A 24,807-nucleotide genomic window follows, 5' to 3' on the forward strand; every position below is an offset into this window, starting at 1 on the left:
GATTTAAATCTTTTAAAATTAATATAAAATAAACCGTAGCTCGGATGGAAAAACTTTGTACATGAAAGTTGCTAAGAACGACGAGACGAATCCGGATACGCAGCTCGTTCGTCTGCCACGCATCCCTAGCATAGTGAACACGCAACTTTCCCCCTCTGGTTCATCTGTCTGAAAACGCGAAACACCGGGTATATTTTCCCGGATGTTTCCCCCCTTCACCGGTACCACCTCATACCGCGTTAGGGCACCCCTAGCACCAATACTTGTCATGTCATGCATCACTATGCATCTGTTTGCTTGATATTTATTGTTTCTTCCCCCTCTTCTCTCGCTAGACACCGAGACCGACGCTGCTGCTACCCAGTACGACTACGGTGTTGACGACCCCTCTCTCTTGCCAGAGCAACCAGGCACCCCCCCTTGATCACCAGATATCGCCTACTCTTCTCTCTACTACTTGCATTAGAGTAGTGTAGCATGTTACTGCTTTCCGTTAATCCTATTCTGATGCATAGCCTATCATTGTTGCTACAACTGTTGATACCTTACCTGCAATCCTAAATGCTTAGTATAGGATGCTAGTTTACCATCAGTGGCCCTACATTCTTGTCCGTCTGCCATGCTATACTATCGGGCCGTGATCACTCGGGAGGTGATCACGGGTATATACTTATATCTAATATATGATACTTGTGGTGACTAAAGACGGGTCAGCTCGAAGAGTACCCGCGAGTGATTCACGGATTGGGTCCGAAAGGACGTTTGTCCCGATGGCCCTCTGAGTGGATCTTTGTGGCAGAGCGACAGGGTAGGTTGAGACCACCTAGGAGAGAGGTGGGCCTAGCCCAGGTCGGTTTCAAAATAACACGCTTAACGAGTTCTGGATATTTGATCTGAGTCTGGCCACTGGCCTATACGCACTAACCAACTACGCGGGAACGGTTATGGGCACTCGACGCCGTCGTATCAGCCGAAGCCTTCGTGACGTTAGTGACTGAGCGTCGCGCGTCGCATTGGACCGTAAGCTCACGCTTGTATTAAGGGGGCTAGGTCTGCTTCCGGCCGCGTACGCAACGTGCAGGTGTGCAATGGGCGATGGGCCCAGACCCCTGCGCCATATGATTTGGACCGGCGTGATGACCTCTCTGTTGTGCCTAGGTAGGGTTGCGACGTGTTGATCTTCCGAGGCCGGGCATGACCCAGAAAAGTGTGTCCAGACAAAGGGGATCGAGCATGTTGGGAAATGTGGTGCACCCCTGCAGGGAAGTTAATCTATTCGAATAGTCGTGATCTTTGGTAACAGGACGACTTGGAGTTGTACCTTGACCTTATGACAACTAGAACCGGTTACTTAATAAAACACACCCTTCCAAGTGCTAGATACAACCGGTGATCGCTCTCCCACAGGGCGACGAGGGGAGGATCACTGGTTAGGATTATGCTATGCGATGCTACTTGGTGAACTTACCATCTACTCTCTTCTACATGCTGCAAGATGGAGGTGGCCAGAAGCGTAGTCTTTGATAAGGACTAGCTATCCCCCTCTTATTCCAGCATTCTGCAGTTTAGTCCACATATGATACCCTCATTCCATTTGATACCAATGCATACATATGTAGTGTAGCTCCTTGCTTGCGAGTACTTTGGATGAGTACTCGCGGTTGCTTTGCTCCCTCTTTTCCCCCATTCTATACCAGATTGGTGCAACCAGACGATGGAGCCCAGAAGCCAGACGCCACCGTCGATGATGACTACTACTACTCGGGAGGTGCCTACTACTACGTGCAGCCCGCTGACGACGACCAGGGGGTAGTTTAGGAGGATCCCGGGCAGGAGGCCTGCGCCTCTTTCGATCTGTATCCCAGTTTGTGCTAGCCATCTTAAGGAAAACTTGTCTAACTTATGTCGGTACTCAGATATTGTTACTTCCGCTGAGTCGTCTATGATCGAGCTCTTGTATTCGAGCCCTCGAGGCCCCTGGCTTGTAATATGATGCTTGTATGACTTATTTTATTTGTAGAGTTGTGTTGTGATACCTTCCCGTGAGTCCCTGATCTTGATCGTACACGTTTGCGTGTATGATTAGTGTACGATTGAATCGGGGGCGTCACAAGTTGGTATCAGAGCCGACTGCCTGTAGGAATCCCCCTTCCACACTCCTTGGCCGAAGTCGAGTCTAGACATTACAAAACTTTTTACTAACATGGCTGTGTGTCTTACGGGCCCATGTCGCCATTTGGGTGGTATTAGGATCTTTTACTCCTCGATCCTTACTCTGGGACTCTGAACTCTCTCCTACTCGGGTTAAACGATTTTACTAAGTCTAACATTAGGATCTCGTGACCACGTTCACTCCAAAGTTGGATAAGCCCTAGCTATTCTTTAGAGTAGTATATTGAACATTATCCACACTGTCATTTGACTCCTTTGAAACATCTTTGTTTTCAGATGGAACCCACGAGACAGGTCGTGTGCCACACGACGGCCATTGGTGCCTCAGGATCACCTGTTGTGTTGGTTGAGATGATGACCTATCTGGGTTATCGCTGGCACCCTGAGTACACTGTCCACGAGGAGTACCAGGACTTTAACCAGGAGCAGTACCGTGCCATCGTCCACCTCTACTCTCGGGAGTATGACTCCACTACCGTGCTACACACTGCTCATGGTGTTGGAGTGACTATCAACATGGCGGTCCACAATGCTGCTTATGCTGCTCTGACACGTCTTCGTGGAGAGTATCGGGAGTTGGACACCTCGCCTTTCAGGCACATTGCTATCTCATCCGATGTTGGTGCGGATGGATACTACACTGCTGCCTACTCCACTGTCACCCGAGAGCCCTTCTACCATCCGAACCTGGTTCTGCATGCTGATGGGCTGGATAGAGCTAACCGAGCTCTTCGCCACGAGTTGTACACCACCCGTCAGCACCTGTACCGTGCTCTGACGCTGTTGCACCCCTCTGTCCGATCTGGTGATCTATCACGTTCTGTGATCTACCCTGCCAGAACCGTGATGCCCCAGGGTGTCGGCTGGCCGGATGTGGGAGGCTACTCTCCCGCACTTGGTCCTCTTCTACCACCTGCGCGTCGGGTTCCGCACCAGAGTATCCGCAGACCCCAGGCTACTCACGCGAAGGACTTCCCGTCGCGTCACTACCAGCTGTCAGGCTACACCTACCTCCACAGTTCCTCCTGGGGCTGATGTAGGCTTGCTTGTTAGTGTTAGATGCAATCACCGCGAGCCTGCGTGCCGCCTATGATGTTCTTAGGCTATGTACTGAACTCTGTGTATCGAACTCTATGCATGATCACTTTTGTAAGATATGCCAACTACTATGTAGTATCTATCGTGTTCCTTTCATTATGCATGTTTCATCATGAATGATTCTTGTCCTTGCAAATTCTCAATGTTGAACTACCCCTGTTATATATTAGCAGGATGGTTAGACCAGGTGGGCGTGGTCGTGGTGACCCTCCCCCACCCCCGCCTGAGTACATGGCTGGGATGATGCAACAGTTTGAGCTGAATCACTAGTTTATGGAGAATATTATGGCTCAGTTTCCTCGCCCTAATATGAACCAGCAGCCAACCCAAGTGACTCTGCAGGATTTCATGCGTCTCAACCCAACTGTGTACCGCAGCTCAACTCAGCCCCTGGATGCTGATGACTGGCTCCGTGACATCACCTATGAGATGGAGTCTGCTGATGTAGCCCCTGCCAGCTATGTCACCTTTGCTTCCTTCTTCTTGAAGGGACCCGCTGCTCAATGGTGGGACAGTCACAGGCGTACTCTGCTGGTTGGAACAATCATCACCTGGCCAGACTTCCAAGCTGCTTTCCGTGCTCGCTTCATTCCTCAGGGAGTCATGGACCGTAAGAAGCGTGAGTTCCGCAACCTCATCCAAGGCAACAAAACTGAGGAAGCTTATCAGCGGGAGTTTCTGGATTTGTCCCGCTATGCTGAAGAAGACATTGCAATGACGTTAAATGTGAGGAGATGAACACTTCGGTATTGGTAAAAAACCCCGTGGGGCAATGTCAAACCTCACTGGTTGGCATCGACGTCCCCGTGGAAGTCGAAGGGCTGGAATTCTATGCCTCTCCCATTATCCTGAAGTCGTCTAACATCAACCTCATTCTGGGGATGGATTGGTTGAAAGCGCATACTACTTCTATAGTTTGTGCCACTAAGACCGTCCATCTGCTACATCCTTCTGATGAAATAGTTACTTACCAGGCTCATCTAGTTCAGAATGCCGAGGCATGACTTTATGCCTTGAATGCATTGAACGTTGCACCACTCGAGGGCATTGAAAACATTCCCGTCGTTCGTGAATTCCAAGACGTCTTTCCGGAAGAACTTCTAGGGATTCCCCCTTCTAGAGCTATCGAATTCATCATCGACTTGAAACCAGGCGCCACTCCTATAGCCAAACGACCCTACAAGATGCCGCTGCATGAACTTATTGAGCTTAAGGAGGAAATCGACAAATCTCTTGTCAAAGGTTTCATTCGCCCTAGTTGCTCTCCTTGGGGAGCACCTTCTCTCCTTGTTAAGAAGAAGGATGGGACGAACCGATTAGTCCAAGACTACCGTCCTATAAACCAAGCTACCATTCAGAATAAATATCCTCTTCCTCAGATCAATGATCTTTATGACCAACTGGCTGGCTCATCAGTGTTCTCCAAACTCGACTTGAGGTTGGGTTACCACCAGATCCGTGTTCGTGAAGAGGATATCCCAAAGACCGCCTTCGTGACTCGGTATGGATCATACGAGTACACCGTCATGTCATTCGGCTTAACGAATGCTCCAGCCACCTTCTCTCGTCTGATGAACTACATATTCATGGATTACCTCGACAAGTTCGTCGTGGTTTATCTGGATGATATCCTGGTATTTTCCAAGAACAAAGAAGAGCATGCTGAACATCTTCGTCTTGTGCTGGAAAAGCTTCGAGAGCATCAACTCTATGCTAAGTATTCCAAGCGTGAATTCTGGCTCCCCGAAGTAACCTATCTTGGGCATGTCATATCCAAGGATGGTATTGCCGTCAACCCTAAATGAGTCCAGGCTATTCTCGATTGGACTCCTCCGAAGAATGTCCAGCAAGTCCGAAGTTTTCTCGGTCTCGCCAGCTATTGCCGTCGATTCGTCGAGAACTTCTCCAAGATTGCCAGGCCTCTGACTAATCTGTTGCATAAGGGTGTCAAGTTTGAATGGACAGACAAGTGTCAGGAAAGTTTCCAAGCGCTCAAAGACAAGTTGACTTCGCCCCAGTGCTTGCTCCACCTGATACTAAGAAGGACTTCGTCATTTACTGCGATGCTTCCCGTCAAGGGTTAGGCTGTGTCCTAATGCAAGAGCGCAGAGTGATTTCTTATGCCTCTCGTCAACTGCGCCCTCATGAAGAAAACTACCTAGTTCACGACCTCGAGCTTACTACTGTCATTCATGCTTTGAAGCAGTGGTGACATTACCTTCTCGGTAATCGTTGCGAGATCTTCACCGACCATCAAAGTCTGAAGTATCTGTTTACTCAGCCAGACATGAACCTCCGTCAGCAGAGATGGATGGAGACTGTTGCAGATTTTGATGTGGGTATATCCTATACCCCAGGCAAGGCTAATGTAATGGCTGACGCCTTGAGCCACAAGTCTTACTGCAACCACCTCCAGGTTCACAAAGTTCAGCCCTCGCTTGTTGAAGAATTCAAAAGGCCGAACCTTCATATTGTTCCCCCTGGTGCACTCGCTCCCCCTCCCCCAGAGTTCCAAAAGATGAATCTTCGTGTTGTTACTAAGGGTTCTCTAAATACCCTGGCTGTCATACCAGATCTCGTAGATGGTATAAAGACTATTCAAGGTTATGACTCTGAAGTCCATAAGATTAAACGCCATCTAGCAGAAGGAAAGCCCACATTCTTCACCATCGCCGAAGATGGCGCCTTGTACTTCAACGGCCGCCTAGTGGGGCCATGTTCGAGGAAAAACCTGGATAAGACTAAAAGGGTTATGAAAGAAGCTCATGATACGCCTCTGTCCATCCATCCTAGTAGTACAAAGATGTACCAGGATATTCGTCAAAGATTCTGGTGGTCTAATATGAAGCAAGACATTGCTCGATATGTTGCTGAGTGTGACGTTTGTCGTCGTATCAAAGATGAACATCAAAGGCCTGCTGGAACTCTGCAACCTATCTCTATTCCTGAATGGAAATGGGACCATGTTGAAATGGATTTCGTCACTGGATTTCCCAAATCGCAGAAAGGTAATGACGCTATTCTTGTCATCATTGACCGGCTTTCTAAAGTTGCACATTTTCTGGCGGTCAAAGAAACAATCACTGCTAGTCAGCTTGCAACTCTCTACATGTCCAGAATTGTTTCACTTCACGGTATTCCACTAGTTATCAGTTCGGACCGTGGCAGCTTGTTTACTTCAAGATTTTGGGCAAGTTTCCAAGAAGCTATGGGAACTCATCTGTCATTCAGTACTGCGTTTCATCCTCAGTTGCAAGGTCAAGTTGAACGTGTCAACCAAGTTCTCAAAGACATGCTTCGAGCTTGTGTAATTTCCTTCGGCAAGAAATGGGAGGAATCTCTTCCATATGCCGAGTTCTCTTATAATAATAGCTATCAAGCTAGTCTGAAGATGTCCCCTTTGAAGTGTTATATGGACGAAAGTGTCGGACCCCTTTGAACTGGTCCGAAACTGGGGAATGTCCACTCTTCGGTCCGGATATTATCCAACAGGCCGGAAAACAAGTTCGCATTATTCGCGAGAATCTCAAGACTGCTCAGTCACGTCAGAAAAGTCAGTATGACCGTCATCACCAAGACATGGTCTATCAACCTAGCGAAAAGGCTTATCTTTGAGTTACACCAATGAAAGGTGCTCACCGCTTCAGGATCAAGGGCAAGCTAGCTCCTCGCTATATTGGTCCCTTCACTATTCTCGAAAGGCGTGGAAAAGTGGCATATCATCTGGAGCTTCCGCCGAACCTTTCTCAGGTGCATGATGTGTTCCACGTGTCATAGCTCCGCCGTTGCTTCAAGGATCCAATCTGAGTAGTAGATCATGAAGTGATCGAATTGCAACATGACCTCTCTACAAAGAGCATCCGGTCCGCATTCTCGACCAAGCTGAACGCCGCACACGTCAGAAGGTGACATAGTCCCTCAAAGTCCAGTGGTCGCACCATTCTGAAGATGAAGCCACTTGGGAACGCGAGGATCGACTACGTGATGAGTACCCCGCGCTGTTTCCTTCTACCTCCTAAATCTCGGGACGAGATTTCTTGTAGTGGAGGAGTTTTGTAACGCCCGGATAATCATGCTACAGTAAACCCGCGTTAATGATGCCACATCCCCTCGGTTACGACTGATAATCTCGCGTTAGTTCGAAACGGATTCAAATTCAAAATTTGAATTAAGTTAAAACAATTAAAGTTTTCAGAAGTCAAAACTAAAATGTTCGATGTGTTGAAAAATTCCCTAACTATTTGTCATGAAGAATCCATGCTTTTATAAAAAAACTAAATACATAAAAGGAATTAAGAGAGAAAAGAGAAATAAATTAAAGAAAAAAAGGAAAAGATAAAGCTAACAAAAAAATAAAAGGAAAAGAGAAACCCCCATCCCCGCTGGGCCACGGCCCAGATGGCCTCGGGGCCTAACAGGCCGGCCCACCCCGCCGCCTTAATCCCCCACTCCCCCACTCTCCCACCGACACTCCCCACTCCGCCCTCTCACAAAATATCTCCCTTCCCCCGTCTCTCCCGATTGGATCGGGAGGAGACCCCCGACGCCCACAGGACCCCGCCGTCGCCAGGAGCTACCACGCCAGCCTGCTTCCGCTCCGCCTCGCCGTCTACGTCCTCCTCCCCGCGCCTCGCTGCCTAGAACCCTACGGCACCCAGTGAGCCCCCCTCTCTCTCTCCCGCGCCCCGCCCTGTCCCCGCATCGGCCACGCGCGCCAAGACACGTGTGACGCGCCCGCGCGTCCATCCGGCTCCGGCCGCGCCGCCCGGGCCATGCGCTCCTCATCCCGGCCGCAACCCTGCGCGCCCCCACGCACGCATGCCTGCGCTTGGGGCCGCACTTGCCGCCCCGCCTCTGCTCTCCGCAGCCGCGCGGCCCCGCCGACCACCGCTGCCGACCAGCGCGCATCGCCGCTCGCTCGCCGTCGCCAACTCCTCCGGCCGCGCCCGCAACCCCGCTCCGGCACCTCGCGGTCACTTCTCCACCGGCCATGGCCCGCGCGCGCCCGCGCTCGCGCCCTCACCGCTCGGCCGTGCGCCTGCGCCCCGCCCCTTGTCCTCGCCGTGCTTGCCCGCGCCTCCCCACTGCCCGCCGCCGCCTGCCTCCGCCCCCGCTACCGCGTCGGCCTGCAGTGGCCTCCCCCCCGTCTCCTGCCGCTGCCCCCTTCCCCGGCGGCTGCGACCGCTTGCTGCGGTGGCCGCTGGCGCCCCGCCGTGCCTCGGCGGTCGTCGCCGCTCACCCAGGTTCGCCCTGACGGGCGCGTGCCTGCCTCTGCTTAGCCCCATGCCCGCTACGCTCCCCAGAGCCACTGACCAGTGGGCCCCGCCCAGAACGAAAATGAAAAAAAGAATTACAAATAAAAAATAAATAAAAATGTTAATTAATTAATTAAAGGTTTAATTAACTTAATTACTTCTGATTAATTAAACTAATCAATTAACTAAACTAATTAAACTGTTAGTTAACTAATTAGTCAGTCTATGACGGGTGGGACCCACCTGTCAAGTTGACTAGGTCAACTGCTGACGTCATGATGACGTCAGCAAACACTATTCTGGATAATGTTGGTTTAAATAATTAAATAAATCCTAAAAATGATTTAAATCTTTTAAAAATAATATAAAATAAACCCTAGCTCGGATGGAAAAACTGTGTACATGAAAGTTGCTCAGAACGACAAGACGAATCCGGATACGCAGCCCGTTCGTCCGCCATGCATCCCTAGCATAGTGAACACGCAACTTTCCCCCTCCGGTTCATCTGTCCGAAAACGCGAAACACCGGGGATATTTTCCCGGATGTTTCCCCCCTTCACTGGTACCACCTCATACCGCGTTAGGGCACCCCTAGCACTGATACTTGTCATGTCATGCATCGCTATGCATCTGTTTGCTTGATATTTATTGTTTCTTCCCCCTCTTCTGACAACCCCTCTCTCTTGCCAGAGCAACCAGGCAAGCCCCCCTTTGATCACCAGATATCGCCTACTCTTTTCTCTACTGCTTGCATTAGAGTAGTGGAGCATGTTACTGCTTTCCGTTAATCCTATTCTGATGCATAGCCTATCATTGTTGCTACAACTGTTGATACCTTACCTGCAATCCTAAATGCTTAGTATAGGATGCTAGTTTACCATCAGTGGCCCTACATTCTTGTCTGTCTGCCATGCTATACTATCGGGCCGTGATCACTCGGGAGGTGATCACGGGTATATACTTATATCTATTATATGATACTTGTGGTGACTAAAGATAGGTCGGCTCGAAAAGTACCCGCGAGTGATTCACGGATTGGGTCTGAAAGGACGTTTGTCCCGACGGCCCTCTGAGTGGATCTTTGTGGCGGAGCGACAGGGTAGGTTGAGACCACCTAGGAGAGAGGTGGGCCTACCCCTGGTCGGCGTCTGTGGTTATTTCAAAATAACACGCTTAACGATTTCTGGGTATTTGATCTGAGTCTGGCCACTGGCCTATACGCACTAACCAACTACGCGGGAACAGTTATGGGCACTCGACGTCGTGGTATCAGCCGAAGCCTTCGTGACGTCAGCGACTGAGCGGCGCTTGCCGCATTGGACCGTAAGCTCGCACTTGTATTAAGGGGCTAGGTCTGCTTCCGGCCGCGTACGCAACGTGCAGGTGTGCAATGGGCGATGGGCCCAAACCCCTGCACCATAGGATTTAGACCGGCGTGCTGACCTCTCTGTTGTGCCTAGGTAGGGCTGCGACATGTTGATCTTCCGAGGCCGGGCATGACCCAGAAAAGTGTGTCCGGACAATGGGGATCGATCGTGTTGGGAAATGTGGTGCACCCCTACAGGGAAGTTAATCTATTCGAATAGTCGTGATCTTCGGTAACAGGACGACTTGGAGTTGTACCTTGACCTTATGACAACTAGAACCGGTTACTTAATAAAACACACCCTTCCAAGTGCTAGATACAACCGGTGATCGCTCTCCCACAGGGCGACGAGAGGAGGATCGCCGGTTAGGATTATGCTATACGATGCTACTTGGTGAACTTACCATCTACTCTCTTCTACATGCTACAAGATGGAGGTGGCCAGAAGCATAGTCTTCGATAAGGACTAGCTATCCCCCTCTTATTCCGGCATTCTGCAGTTCAGTCCACATATGATACCCTCATTCCATTTGATACCAATGCATACATATGTAGTGTAGCTCCTTGCTTGTGAGTACTTTGGATGAGTACTCACGGTTGCTTTGCTCCCTCTTTTCCCCCTTTCTATACCCGATTGCTGCGACCAGACGATGGAGCCCAGGAGCCAGACACCACTGTCGATGATGACTACTACTACTCGGGAGGTGCCTACTACTACGTGCAGCCCGCTGACGACGACCATGAGTAGTTTAGGAGGATCCCAGGCAGGAGGCATGCGCCTCTTTCGATCTGTATCCCAGTTTGTGCTAGCCTTCTTAAGGCAAACTTGTTTAACTTATGTCGGTAGTCAGATATTGTTGCTTCCGCTGACTCGTCTATGATCGAGCTCTTGTATTCAAGCCCTCGAGGGCCCTGGCTTGTAATATGATGCTTGTATGACTTATTTTATTTGTAGAGTTGTGTTGTGATACCTTCCCGTGAGTCCCTGATCTTAATCGTACACGTTTGCATGTATGATTAGTGTATGATTGAATCGGGGGCGTCACAAACAGCTCCTCTCCTCTTGCTCTAAAAACACCCATATGGATGCTACGGGATACGCAACCACCACGTTGCTAGCCCTTGTGCAAATTTACCATCTTCAGTCAAAATCACGCACGCTAGCTCCTCTGCCTGTGCATTGCTCCACCAAGCGCTGCTCCACCTACGCACGGCCACGCCTAGCGCCCGCATGCGGCCCTGCTGCCGCGGCTACGCCGCTAACCAGACCCGGTCGTCCTCGACCGTGGACGCGGGCCGCAGCCCCGCTGCTCCACTTCGCGTCCCAGCGCCCGTGGGCGCGCGCCTGAGCCCTGCGGCGTGTGGCGCCCCTGCTCCCTCGAGTGCTGCTTCCTCCGAGGCAGCGCGGCCGCTCCCCGGGCGTTGCCTCCTCCCACCCGTGCCGTGCGCCCGTGCCCCAGCTCCCGGCCGTTCATGCGCCTGGCCGGGTATGGCCCGACGCCTCGCCTCCGCTCCTTCGCTCCTCCGCCTTGCGCCGATCCCGCTCGCGGCCGCGTCCTCAGCCAGTTTCGCCTTTGCCTCGTCCCGACCCTCATGACCGTCTGGATGATGCTTCATGGGCCCGTGCGCCGATTCCGCCACCTCGCCGCCTCGACCATGTGGGCCCTCCACCGACTGGTTGCGCCGGCAGGCCCTTCGCGTCCCGCACGCCTGCTCGGCCCGGCCTCCTCCGCACTCGCCGGCTGCTGGCCTCCAGCGCCGGGTCCGGCCTCCGCGTCTGCCGGCTGCTGGCCTCCCGCGCCTGGTCTAGCACCCGCGCCCGCCGGCTTTCCGCTCCAGGCGGCGGCTGGCTTCCGCCCGCTTCCCGGTCTGCCAGCTTCTGCCGGGACCCGGATGCCGGATGCTACCGTCCCGCTCCTGCCGACTGCTCAGGCAGTGAATGAAAAGAAAGAAGAGTCAGGGGCGATTGGTAGAGAGAGAGAGAGGTCGGCTGGGACAAAGAGAAGAAAAGAAAAAAAATGTCTGTCTGTCCGTCCGCCTGCTTCGCCACTCGGACGGCTAGACGCGACCCGGCTTGCCTGCCCGCTTCAACACCTGGCCGGCTGTGCCAAGCCGGCTCGGCCGCGTCCCGCTCGCCCCCTGGCCGGTCAAGCCCGACCGGCAGGACCCTCCTCGAGCGCCCGGAGGCTCGGGGACTACACCCAGCGGGTGCACTAACGCGCTCCCGCGAGGAAGAAGACAAAGTAGTTGCCGGGAGATCCGGCCAGTCGGCCCGAATCTCGGGGGGCTACACCCAGAGGGTGCGCTGCGCGCCCCCGCAAAGAAGAAGACAAAGTAGTTGCCGGAAGATTCGTCCTGACTGCTCAGCAGTTGGCCTGAATCTCGGGGGCTACACCCAATGGGTGCGCTGGCGCGCCCCCACGGAAGATTGCAGACAATAGAAGAGTTTTGTCCGGCTTCCAGCAGCCGGCAGAAGAGAAAAAGGAAGAAAAAGGGTGCTGCAAGATGCCTCGCCGCCTGGCCGGTCGAGCCTAACCGGCCGAGACCCCCCTTCGAGCACCCGGAGGCTCGAAGGCTACACCCAGCGGGTGTGGTGGCGCACTCCGGGAGCGCCGAGCCGCGCCGGCTGTCTTCGGCAAACTCCGCCTCGGCTACACGAAAACAAATGTGAGCTCCTCACCTGCATATTTTTGCACCACGAAGCACGGATAACCCCGAGCGATGCTCGGGGGACTATCTCTGCATTTTATTACAGTCGCATCACTGTTCGCCCCGGTGCCAGCCAGAGTTGGCCCGGGGGCTGGCCGCTTGGCCCGAGATGTTAGTTCTCGCAGATGGCTTAGTAGGATGCGCGGTACCAAAGGCCTACTCTTAGTCACAGACCACAGAGTGGCTGTCCGGCTAGCAAGAGTGAATGATGGAGGCCACCCACGCGAAAAATGTTCGGGAAGAAAAACGGCTCGGGCGACCCGACCGTTTCCTTTATGAGTATCTGCTTGGTCGAAACAGCTCCCAGGGTATGAGTACTATACACTCCACTTTGCGGCCCACTCTAAGCCACAGACTGCAGAGCGGCTGTCCGGCAAGCGAGAGCACAAGCCAAAGAGCGGAGGAAACACGAAAAAGATTAAGGGGGCTCGGACAAATCCGAGTCGGCACCCTCCACACAAAACTTGCAATACTAAAAGCAAACATTTGATATATCTGCGTGGACTAACTTTGTCTTTTGCATGATCATTTCCGTGGGGAACCCCCCCTCCTCGCTCGCGGGCTCGGAGGCTGCACCCGGTGGGTGCGCTTGCGTGCCCCCGCCGTAAGCAAGCCACGCCGGCTACGGTCCGCAGCCGGCCGTCATCTACATCTTCTACATCAACTACCGCTAAATAACCTCTGCCCAACTTTGCCAAGTTGCCCGGAGGCTCGGGGGCTACTGTCGGAGTAATTGACTACGGGTACCCCGAAGACGGAAGACAATATTTCAAGACATCGGGGCTAGCAAAGCCCGTTAGTCCGATTGCTCAGGCCGCCCAGGCGGCCCCCTGTCCGACTGCCCGGGCCGACTCGCCACCCGGCTTGCTGCGTGGAGTCGGCCGCTGCATCGACCCGACACCAACGAGATGGATGTACCCGAGCACTGTTCATGTGTCACCCCATCCATCATGTATAGTGTCACTTGTCCCCTGGCACTATTTATAAAGTGACCCAGGGGACAAGCATGACACCCCACCATGCCCCCCTTGTTCCCATGCCACCACATAGCTTACTTCCTAAGCTAGCCCACACTATATAAGCTAGCTAGCCATCCATCCATCTATCCACTCACACACATGCTCACAGCTACAAGTCATGGGCATAGCCGGCCACTAGAGCATGCCACTTACATGCATATATGAAACCAGATGCCTGTGGCACTGCTTTCAGATACAGCTCCAGGAGCAACTCTGTACCAGATATACCACATATACTCAGACATGCAGGAGTAGGGGTATTATCTCTCCGGAGAGCCCCGAACCTAGGTAAACTACCGCGTGCTACTCGCATACTTGCTCCCAGGCCTACCAGCAGCAGTCTTGCCCTCACATGAAGCCACCATGTGGCATCTGTCATCTTGCCCCCCCCCTGAGAATACCACGACATTGACCACTACTAAAAGTCACTAGATGTGATTCTTTCTTTTTAAAGAGGGTGTTAGATATGATCATGTCATAGGCTAGAGCAAAGCTTAAGACATCTTATCCTTCTTGATTCCTGATGCCATAGCCAAAGCCCCCATGAACCCCTTCAAAACATGTGTTAGATGTACCGACGTGCCCATTGAGGTTACCTCCTATGAAGAGCTTCTCTCCAATGGTACACTCCTGATAGTGTCCTCCGGGCCTTCCCAGAACTACCTTTTGGTGTTCTCATTGTGTCCTACTTGCAGGGCATATACGATGATAACATTGAGAACTAAGTCCCCAACTACCAGCTTAACCAGGATAATCCGGTCCCCATGTCTCTTGATGTATACCACTTCATACTTGAGGCTCTTATTAATCAAGATGCCTGCTCCATTTCTGTTTGTGGCCGTCCCCATGTACCACAGCTTGAAGCGAGTATCCTCCACCTCCTTCGTCTTCTGTCCCCTCCATTTGGTTTCTTGGACACAAAGGATATCAACACCTCTCCTCACCATAGTATCAACTAATTTTGGAAGCTTACCTATTAGGGACCCTGTGTTCCAGCTACCTAAGCAGATCCTCCTAGGCTCAGCTAGCTTCCTTACCCTTCATACCCATCGAGTCAAATGCGAAGACCCTTGCTCATTTTCCACTACACCGGGGTGTCGGTGTAGCGCACCACTAAGGATGCGACGACCCAATCCTTACTCACTTGCCACAGTATCTAGATCAAGAGACGGTGCGCCACCGGGAGGTGACGGCCCGACCCTTGCCCATTTGACACCACACCCGGGTTCCGATGTGGTGCGGCGCTGAGAGGGTTATGCCCCAATGAAAATCTTTTGGGTTTCATCTCCATAAGAGTGGCTGCGTTTTGATATTGGCTCGCCAAGCCTATCACAACCCTCCTCCTTTACCCGGGCTTGGGATCGGCTATGTTGAGACAACATAGGTGGAGTTTTGTTTCTCCCCTGCATCAGAACACAAAATGTCTATACAAGTGAGTTCTACAAGCTCCAAATTATTTTTTATTATCAAGTCTTTCTAGTGATGCTACAACCTTAATTGGTTGGTCCCGACATCCATAAGAAAACTCTTTATCATGCCCTCACAGGTTGGACCCGGCAATGTCAGAGGACGTAGCTCCTTCTTGAAGGCCTTGTCATAAAAGAAACAGGGTGACTTGGATGTATATTTATTTTCTCATCTTTGTCATGGTTATGTCATTATTTTCTACATCATCTACTTTGCTTATAAGTAGATGTCTTGGTCTCATTGTGTTGTAGCTCTCTTAATAAATCTAGCATGTTCGTGCTCACATTGTGAGGGCATTATCTTCAATGTGGCAGAAGTGCTTAGTATTTATTTTCTTATTTATGCAACTTTTTTTCTTCATTCCATTAACTCCGTCATTGCAAAATACACATGTTTTATACATGGATACACCCCTAAAGGGTTTGCTGCTCTCTTGTAGCTTTTTTTACCATTTATGGTCGAAGTGATTTTCCATTTTTAGGGTAGACGAACTACTTGTGTTGATTAATCTAAAAATAACTATTGTTGTTGTTGTTGTTGTTGTTGTTGTTGCTGCTGCTATTGTTGGTGTTGCTTTTGTTGTTGCTGTTGTTGTTGTTGTTGCTGTTGTTGTTGTTGTTGTTGTTGTTGCTGCTGCTGTTGTTGTTGTTGCTGTTGCTGTTGCTGTTGTTGTTGTTGCTGCTGTTGTTGTTGTTGTTGTTGTTGTTGTTGTTGTTGTTGTTGCTGCTGCTTCTGCTGCTGTTGTTGCTATTGTTGTTGTTGTTGTTGTTGTTGTTGTTGTTGTTGTTGTTGTTGTTCTTGTTGTTGCTATTGTTGTTGCTGTTGTTGTTGTTGTTGCTGTTGCTGTTGCTGTTGCTGTTGCTGTTGCTGTTGTTGTTGCTGTTGTTGTTGTTGTTGTTGTTGTTCTAGATTACCTTGTTCTTCGACTGTTTCAACAGGCTATATGAGTGAGCGCTATAAATCTTCTAAATTATTTTTTATCAAGCCTTTATGTTGATTCTCTGGTCTTAATTGGTTGGACCTGACATCTAGAATGAAAATTATTGTCTTGACCTTCACAAATTATACCCGTTGAAGCAAAGGCATAGCTCCTTCTTCAAGTCATTTCCCCGAAGGAAAATGGAACCTAGTCATAGGTGTTTTTATTCGTACCTTTGTCATATTTCTGTCATTGTTGTCTATCTCGTATACTCTTCTCGTAAGTAGATATTTTGGTCATACTAACACTTAGCAGATCGTGATTACCTTAAACTTGTGACCCTGTAGGTTTGGTAAAACATAGACATGAACAAAACCCCTTTGAATCAATCACCGATAGCGTAACCGTGGACGTCCATATCGATCCCTATAATTACACGAATGCCATTCGAGTGAACCTTTGATTATCATGTGCTATTCCATTTGCCTCGCGATACTTTACAAAACCCGGGGTGAGAGATATCGGTATCCTCTTGAGTCATACACATGCTCACTATATTGGTCTCCTCGTTATTGGTTTTGTTCTTCTTTCTCGTTGACATATCCAGGCATCCCCGTGACATATTCACCTATCTCTAGCCAGACGATTATTGATGTCGTCATACCGAGACGACCCTAAGAATATCTCTACATCGTTGGAGGAGTAAATTTCACTGTCGAGCTTACTCGTCCCTTGTCAAACTTTTCGATGAACATGTAAGTTCTCATTATGATCACCGTGTTACAGATGATGTTTGAGCAACCCAAAGTTCATCGCACGATAGGAAATAACTATGATACTGTCATGGTCTAAGGAACTAAATCGCACGTTAACACTCCATGTTATAACAATTGACTTCTGATGATGTAATCTCAAAGTATAATAAACAAGTTTGGGTTGATTCAATATGATCGTTCTTCTAAGGTCATGCTCTCAACGTTGTTTTAGGACTATCGTTACAAGTATATCTCAAGATCGAGAAAACATGATCACAAACAACAGTTGAGCTAGTATTAGAGGCGAGACTAGGAATCATATTTTACCGTTTATCATTCCACATGTGCATATGATTTTTCCGTTGACTCGCATATTCTAGGATCATAGCAGTTATAACATAGAATATAAAGTCTTAATTATGAACATGAAAATATAATAATACAATATTATTACCTCTAGGACATATTTCCAACAGCTATCTCGTGGCGTGCTTTGCTAACCTCACGCGTCTGTGTGCCTATGTAATTCTGCTACAACTGTAATCAGCTTTTCCTGCATTACACTTTGAGAAATATATTCAGAAGGGGGAGGTCCCCCCTTGATTACTAAAAAGAATGTTAAGTTATTTTTTTCAGATTTTCAAGCAATTTTCTAAACCCATTGGAACACACAGGCTCTTTTGCTAGTTCAAGTAAGCAATACAAATTGATTCGTATATTTTCTTCATGATGCCAATATGATGCTGACGTTCAGTGGAGACGAAGCGAAATTGAACATTTCGTTTGATCTACCTGGGGTTCCGAGCGAACGTTTTAGTTCGCTACAGTATGACACTTGCGTGAAGACCTTCTGTTCGTAGGGAGCTCCTATTCAGCACGCTGCGAGCTAGGAGGAGCCGCAACGCGCACCCCTCGCTCCATAGCGCGCTCGTTTGGGCCAGCTCATTTGCCGAGCTCTCTATTTTTTCACTTTCTTTTCTATTTTTAGTTTTTTTCCTATTCTTAATCTGGGATAACAAAAGGATCCAATTTTTAAAAAAATGTGCATTCGGGAAACAATGTTCAAGAAATCATAAAATGTCCGCGGATTCAAAAAATGTTTGTGATTTTGCAAAAAGAAATCGCACAATAAGAAAATGTTCACGATTTTGGAAAATAAGTTCTGGAAATTAAAAATTGTTAATGGTTTTGAAAAAAAATGTTCGTGTATTAAATAATGTTATGAAATTGAACAAATGTTCGAAACTCAATTTTTTTCATGAATTTGTATAAATGTTTTGAAAGTTCAAGATTTTTTCATGAATTACAAAAAAGTTCATTGATTCAAAAATGTTTGCTGATAGAAATATCATGTATTCGAAAAACATGTATGCATTTCAAAAAAAATGTTCATCAAAACCAAAAAAATGTTCGTGAATTAGAAATATTGTTCCCCCAATTTCCAAAAAATGTAGGTTGATACGAAAAATGTTCACTGATTCAAAACAAACGATTCATCAAATTTGTCAAAAAAATTTGTTTGCGAATTTGTAAGAAATGTTCATCAATTCAAAAAATGTTCACACATTTGAAAATGTTCATAATTTTGAAAACAAATCACGAGTTCAAAAAAAAATTCATCATTTTAAGAAATTCTTCGCGATTGAGAAAATATGTTCAGCAATTTGTAAGATGGCCGCAAAAAATTAATATAAAAAATAAAGAAAAGTAGAAAAGAAATAAAAAGAAAAAGAAAAAAATGGAAGAAAAAAAATGTAAACGAAAAAAAGGAAAAACATGTAAATAAAAAAAGAAAATTAAATAAAAAATCATGAAAAACAAATAAAAAAAGAACCCAACCCGTTGGGGAAGGAATCCCGAAACGGCTCAGCCCAAAAAGGATCTGACACTGTAGGGGGCACAGGCCAGCTCACTATTTGGCGACCTACGCGCCAAATAGGAGTGGCCCAGTGCATGCACCCTCCCTTCCCAGGGCTTCACATACCCTTTTTATTGTGACAAAAAAGAAAACCCAGCTTTTCTATGACTAGTAAAGCTCAATATTTTGCCATGCAATGAAAAACATTGCATGGCCCCAAAAATAGATGAAATACATATAGAAAGAGAAAAATGGATTAATTTCATAAAATTGCCATGGCAGAAAACAAAAAAATGCCGATAGGACCCGCAAAAAATTGCCATCATCTTTGAAAGCAAAATATGCCACGGTTCAAGATTTTTTTCTAATGGTTCAAAAGGAAAAAGGCATGGCAATTTGCATATATAAATAGTGGCAAAAAATGTGCATAAAAAATTGAAGATATTTTTACTAGATAGATGAAGACACAAAAAATGTGGGTTACAAATTTCCAACTTGTAGAGCACAAGAAAGTGTACAATATATTGTTTAGGTAGTAACTGCCATGTTTCGTCAAGTAAATTTACCATGGTCCCACAGAAGCAAAAATTCACATGAAAGATGAAAGTATAATTTGCCATGAATGCTAAGTAAAAAATGCCATGGCATTAAAAGTAAATTTGCCAAGGTCCATAGATTTTAATTTGCCATGAAAAAAATATTGCCATTAGCGATTAAATTGACATCCATTTCAAAGTAAATTTGCCAGGGCAATATAGGTAATTTTGCCATGGCAAATAAAAAGTAAAATTTTCCATGGCAATAAAAGTAAAAGAATTTGCCATGGCGGTATAGGTAAATTTGACATAGCAAAAAAAAGGTAAACTTTGTCCATGCCAATAAAGTAAAAAATTGCCATGCTACAAATTGAAATTAGCCATTTAAAAGGTACAGTGTTATGATGATCAAATTTTCATACAATTATCGTGTGACTATCTAAAAAAGCAGATTTTGCTATGATGTACAAGACACACTTTTTGGGAAAAAATCCATGTGACCAATCCTCACAAATTTGTTTGCCATGATATGTTCAATGAACTAGAACTTGAAGGGCATATTACATAAAATGAACAAAACTTGCCATGGTAGATGCATACTAAATTTTTCCATTGTATTTTTATTATAATTTGTCATGCTTTCTATAAGAAAAATGTCATGAATGTAAAATAATTTTTCCGTGATACAAAATAAGAAATTGCCATGTTATTTGAATTAAACATGGTCCATATATTTAGTTTGCCATGGTCCATAAACTAAGTTTGCGGTATTAGATAAATAAAAACAATATACAAACGATTATTTAGTAAAATTGGCATTGGTCCCATGAAAGTAATATTGCAATGATAGGGAAAAGCAGTTTGCCATGGTCCAAGAATTAAATTTGCCATGAAATTCAAAATTAAAATGGCATGGTGCATGAAGTAAACATGCCATTATACATTTTACTTGCATGTGAGCAAAAAAGCATGAATCTTTGGATCGGGGCCATGCATGTCAAATTTTGCCACGGTAAAAGTAGTTAAATCCTCAACAAAATAAAACATGGCAAAATTGCAGTGGGGTGCATATGGATTTGCCATTAGTGCATACTAGAATTTGCCCATGACAACTACCTAATTTTGTCCATACAATGCTAAACCAAAAACTACAGATTAAAATTTACCATGGTAACTATGATCCAGTGCCTCTCTGCATGCTAATGCTTCAAGCGTCGTCGGGTCGGTGATTCCAGGAACCCTGATAGCCTAAGAGCCCAAGTAGTTGTCGTTATGATCCCTGCATACTGTGCTACAGGACCCCTCATTCGTTGCTCTTGAAACAGCTCCATTGACTCGAATCTTTGCCATACCCTCCGGAGGCCACACCCATCTTGGGCTGGTGCTATTACTTGGAATAGTGGCAGCTTGCTGCAACTTCTCTGGCTTACAGTCATCACGTTTTGGATGTATTTCATGATAAAATGATGATTTGCTAGAGGACTTTGGAATATATGCTCATGCAAGGCTTGCCGTCGGGAGTACCAAATAGCCCAGAGGGTGGTTAGTACATGTATGAATTCTGCAGTAGGAAGAACATCCATAAGCACAAAGACCCGTCGTTTAGCATCAGGCTCAGTGGTGTCACTGAGGACTTGAAACAACTCGGGATCTTGGAGAACCCATACACAACGAGCAATGTGGAAATGAAGGAGCGAATGCTGTCATGAGTCCTCCGCCCCGCATAATCTGTAACTGGTGGGAGTAGAAATATTCCGGTGATGTAGCAAATCGACAGTTGGGATGGATTTTTGGGCTAGCCTCCAATGGAATATTTTCAGTTTAGAGGGACATCTATTTTCCATAGCTTCGTCCATGACTTTTACCCCTTATTCAAGTCTGAAGAATCAGACCTGCCCTCCAACCATGCCTCTCGTCTCAATTTTTTGGAGACTAACATACGATACGCTGACCATACTGTAAACACTCCATTCTTTTCATGTGTCCAAGAACAGAAATCCTCTATGTGTTTGGTGCATAAAGTATTGAGAAAATCACTTCAGCATCCGTGGGCAAAAAGATCTCCTGAATTGCCACATGGTTCCAGCTTGTGTTAGCTAAAATTAGCTCTTGAACAACCTACGGTGAGTTTGGAACTCTACACAAGACCGGCCGCATGTTGTGAGGATGTGGTAGCCAATTATGCCGCCAGATGTTGGTTGTCAGACCATCACCAATGCGTCAAATTAATCTTTACACTAAAGTATCATGACCATCTATGATCGACCTCCAGACTTGGAAAGGACATGAACCCAGTTCAGCATGCAAATTTCAGATGCAGGAAAATACTTAGCTTTGAGAATCCGAGCACTTAGAGAGTTTGGCTCCATAAGGATTCACCATGCTTGTCTGGCTAAAAGTGAGACATTGAACAACTCAATATCCCTAAAGCCAAGTCCACCACATTGCTTTGGTCTAGTCATCATACCCCATGAAACCCAACTTGGTTTTCTTTTGCCCTCTTTAGTCCCCCACCAAAATTTCCGTATCAACGAATTCAGATGCTCGCATAGGCTACAAGGTAGTTTAAAGCATGACATAGAATACACAAGGATAACCTGAGCCACAGACTTAATCACTTTTCCTCCAACTGACAAGATCTTTTCCATCCACCCTTTCACTTTGTTCCAGACTTGATCTTTGAGGAACTTGAAATCACCACTTTTACTATTTCCCACATCAGAAGGCATTCCTAGGTATCTCTTAGATAAAGATTCATTTTTAGTATTGAGAGTATTCTTTTACATATGTCCTGAGGTTGTTTGGAGATCCCTTGGTAGAGAAGACTGGTAATTGGTTAATTCTTCGTCCAGAAGCATCGCAATAAGATTCTAATAGGGAGGACAACTCATTAGCTCCATCAACACTAGCTTTCACAAATAACATGCTATCATTCTCAAAGAGCAAGGGGCTTACTGGCGGGGCTGTCGGAGCAACTTGAATACCACTGAGGTGCGACGATTCATTTGTTATTTTTAGGAGGCACGAAAGGCCCTCCGCCAAAAGCAAAAATAGATATGAAAATAGGGTCCCCCTATCGAATCCCTCGAGATGGTGCAAATTCTTCAAGCTTACTGCCATTAAAAAGGACAAAAAATTTGACTGGGCTTACCATTTGCATAATTAAGGCTACATAGGCGGGTGCAAACCCCATCTTGAGCATAATAGCTTCCAGATACTCCCATTCAACTCTGTCATAAGCTTTCATCATATCCAATTTCACGGCGTAAAATCTATTTTTTTTATGTTTTGTTCCTCTTCATGAAGTGTACGCATTCATAAGCAGAGATTATGTTATCAATGATCAGCCTGCCTGGGACAAAGGCATGCTGCTCTTCTGAAATGATTTCAGGCAAGATTTTTTTAATCTATTAGATAGAACCTTCGGAGCAATCTTGTAAAACAAGTTACAAAGACTTATAGGCCCGAATTGAGTCAACTAAGTTGAATCTTTTACCTTTGGGGTGAGGACAAGAATTGGCTCATTAATTACCTCAACGCTTTCGTCTTGTCGATTAATGCGCAAAACCAACATGAGTGACTTCGTTACCGCACAACTCCCGGTGCCGTTGGAAGAAGTGGGCAGGCTAGCAATCGGGGCCGGGGCTTTCGTTGGGTACATTTGGAAGAGGGTCGTCTTAATCTCCTCGGCGGTATATGGTGTTGTCATTTCTCAATTTCATGTTCATTTCAGGCGTCGCCGTCGCCGGTACTGTGTTCAATACATTGGACATCCCCGACATCCCCTGGGCTGCAAATAGGTTCTTGTAGAACCAAGTTTTCAAACTAGCCATCTCATTCTGATCTTGTGTTGTAGAGCCATCAAGGCATCGACACGCTGCAAACTCTTATTCTTGTATGGCTTGGACTCGGTATCTACGGGATCGCGAGGTTTTCGTATTCGTGTATGGCTTGGACTCCACAGGCAAATCCAGATTCCATCCTATATATGTTGGCACGGATTCATCATCAACAGCAACAACACGTTAGCGGGAGGGACGCCACCGCCGGCCGTATTGCATGGCATCGTCGTCATTGTCGCCGCCCAGGCCCAAGGGCTCACAGGCCATGGCGCCCGCGCCAGCAGCAGCACGTCCACCAAACTGGTCTGTGCTGCCAATCGACATCATGCACAGAGTCGTCGGTCGCCTCCCTACGGGCAACGACCGTCTGCCGCCAGTGGCGCGCCGCTGTGCAGCGGCGGCGACTACGGCATGGCAACGGGCCGGTGGCGTATGTCGCCCTCGTGAACGGGAACATGTTCAGCTTCCCGGACGCCAAGCCCGCACGCGCACGGCCAGCCGCCGGCTGCGCGCATTACTGCGGCGCGTGCGACGACCGGCTTCTGTTCGCCGACAAAGACTACTTCTGCTACCGCCTGACGAGCCCTTTCACCGAGAGAACGACGGCTCTCCCCAGCCTGGCCTACATCCCCGACGAGACGATGGGTCCGGATATATCCGTGCGTAAGCTGGTGGTGTGCCCGGACGGCCTGATCGCCGCGATCATCGGCCGCGAGCACTTCGCCAAGGTCGCGCTCTGCACGCTCGAGTGCTTCTCCTGGTTTCTCAGCACGGACGACGAGTGGCGGTGGTACGAGGACATGGTCTACTACGAGGGGAGGCTCTACGCCATCACCAACAGCGGGCAGCTCCTCGCGTTCGACGTCAGCTACGAGAAGACGGGCGAACCCAAGATCTGCGGCGTCGAGACCGTCATCGGCGGTCGTGGCCACATCGGCGTGGGGGGATGCGGTACCTCGTCAAGTCACGCAGCGGCGGGGTGCTCATGGTCCGCAGGATCATGCAGTACGGCAAGTCGACGTGCGCGTTCCAGGTGTACAAGGCGGATCTCTGGCCGTCGGGGTCACAATGGGAGCGGGTGATCGCCCTGGGCGGCGACGAGGCGCTCTTCGTCAGCCGGCTGAGCTCCCGGGCCGTGCAGGCGGACCGGGAAGGACTGGAGGGGTATCGGATCTTCTTCCTCGATGATACGGTCGGCATGTCGTTCCGATCGCCGGAGCCCATGGGTCAGCCTTTGTACCACGCAGGCATCTACGACATGATGACCGGAAATGTCACCCAGCTCCTGCCCCAGATGTGGAGGAAGGACCACGGCGGTACAGTGCCGCCCACATGGCTCTTCCCCGAGGACCCCGACGAGGACGACGGATCGACGAGTGAGCGCACCTGATGACTTCTTTGCTGATGTTCGATGTTGCGGCCTGGGTTGATGCTCACTCATTTTTTTTCTATTCGGTTGTTTTGGCGTTCTTGAAATAACTGAAGAAAAATCTGCAAGCAGCGGCGGGCTGCTGGTTCTGGGCCAAGAGACGTGACGTGACGCGTCGTAGGTGGAGGGCTAGTCGTTGCGGAGCACGGGAGGTCTGACACATCGCTCAGAAATGCCCTTCCATAAAGGTAAATGCATTTGTTTGTTGCGGTAGAGTATAAACGCGCGTGTTTAAGTGTGCACGAGCAGGATGGAGCAGCTAGCCTACCTAGCAATAGCAAGGCACCACGTCCTGCGAGCGGCTTGTCACTTAGAGCATCTCCACCCGCGCCCCCAACAGACCCCCCCAGGCCACTTTTTCAGCGCCGGCACCGAAAAAACG

At 48.2% G+C, this 24,807-nt stretch overlaps 1 pseudogene; it reads left to right on the forward strand.

Annotated features, from left to right (window-relative positions):
* Positions 1-23,213: 23,213 nt before the first annotated feature.
* On the forward strand, positions 23,214-24,386 carry LOC147974773 (uncharacterized; annotated as a pseudogene).
* Positions 24,387-24,807: the final 421 nt, after the last annotated feature.

Source organism: Triticum urartu, chromosome 4A, assembly GCF_056163025.1.
Source record: "Triticum urartu cultivar PI428250 chromosome 4A, HENAU_Tu73, whole genome shotgun sequence".
Taxonomy (NCBI): domain Eukaryota; kingdom Viridiplantae; phylum Streptophyta; class Magnoliopsida; order Poales; family Poaceae; genus Triticum; species Triticum urartu.